Source organism: Pongo pygmaeus, chromosome 8, assembly GCF_028885625.2.
Source record: "Pongo pygmaeus isolate AG05252 chromosome 8, NHGRI_mPonPyg2-v2.0_pri, whole genome shotgun sequence".
NCBI lineage: Eukaryota > Metazoa > Chordata > Mammalia > Primates > Hominidae > Pongo > Pongo pygmaeus.
In genome coordinates, this window is record NC_072381.2 from 51,023,553 (window position 1) to 51,025,288 (window position 1,736).

Genomic DNA, 1,736 nt, shown 5'->3' on the forward strand with positions numbered 1-1,736 from the left:
TGCACCGTCTGTTTTCCAACCACTGAAATTTAAGCGTCACGAGGGCAGAGATTGCCATCTGTTTTGTTCACTGCTGCCTCCCCTGCTCCCAGAATAGTGCCTGGCACTAAGTAGGCATGCAGTAAATACTTTTTGGAATGAATGAAATGACTCACACATACTCAGAGGCAGGGAACACAGAAGATAGAAGGAACTTTAGCATTTTACAGGTGAGGAGCCAGAGATGAGACCTGCCCCCAGGCAATGCTTCTCTAGTTAGCACCAGAGTTGGAAGCATGTTGAGTAAAGCAAGGTTTTCCATTCATTCACAGTAACCCTCCCACACATGCATAGGGGACACAGACCATTTGCCACAACCTCAGCAGACTAGAAGATGAGATGATGGGGTTCAGTTTAGGGGCTCCTCAGCCCTCCACTGCTTAACCAGCTGACTTAGTTCTCACTCTGGGTGACTGACTCTGGCTCCCTCAGGGCAGGCTGCCTCCACTGCAAAAGGCTGCAATACAGAACCCAAGAGGAAAAAAAGCTAGAAGCCAGGAGGAGGAAAGGAAGGAGGAATGGGAAGAAGAAGAGCGGGGGCAGCACAAGAGTGTTGAAGAGAAAAGGCTGGCGACCTGGGGGAATAAGCCCTGCAGCTTCTAAGCACAAGTGACCCACCGGACGCTCCCTGCAAGTACGAATCAAACCAAAGCCAGCTACCTGCCACCTGAACTTCCAAGACACCTGCACCAAGATTAAAAGGCAGCTCCGGGGGACAGAGCTCTTTCTAACAACCTTCCTTGACTCTCAAACCTCCAGGTTCAGGCATGAGGACAAGGTTTCAGAGCTGCTGGCAGGCCACTCGGCTGGCTGGACAGCACCAGCACGGGCTGAGGAAAGGAGAGGGCTGGCAAGAGCCAGAGCACCCTGCCAGCCTTTGCCTCTTGCGTGTCTGGCGGGGATGCCCCCATCAGAAGCGCAGAGAGACAAGTGGACGCCAAGGTGGATTGGAGAAGAAAATGGGCAGCGCAGTGGGAAAGGAAGAATTTCAGAGGAACAAGGAGGGATTGAAGAATCAGCAAGACACAGGGGACCCAGCACGGACAAGAAGTGGCTGGGGGGAATAAAAATAAATGCATGTTACCTTCCAGCCGTCCCTCTGGATCAAAAGCTGCAGGGCTCCCCGCAGCAAAGCAACAGTAGAGGCTCCAGAAACACAGCAGAGGAACGGAGTTTCTCCTGCACCGCCACACCCCCTCCCCGAAACAGGAGTTTTAAAAGACAAAAAACACCTATGCATGTTTCCAGCAGTCTGGGCCCCTAAGACCAGAAGTGGGCAGCCTTCTCTCCGCCAGGGGCTGGCGGCGCTAGACGCGGAGAAGGTGGAAAATGAAAACTTGGCCACGGAGCCGCGGGCGGTGGCAGGGAGCGAGTGTAAACGGCTTCCACCAGAACCAGGCTCTGTCCTGAGCCGCCAAGAGGCAAGGGCTTGCTGCTGTCACAGTCCTATACAGGTAGTTTTTAAAAATATGGGAGTCATCTGATCCATTGTCAGATGGTGATTTGCATAATTTATTCCCGTCTCTGATCTCTGATTGGTCACACCTTCGCTGGCACCCAGACTGGAGAAAGTTTGAATGAAAGCGCTGCACACTCACCGCCTGGACGCTGCATGCTCGGCCTCTTTTCCTCCCGGGCGTTCCGCAGGCAGCTGCGACTCCAGCAACACCATCTTTCTCCCACTGCCCTTCCCCGGG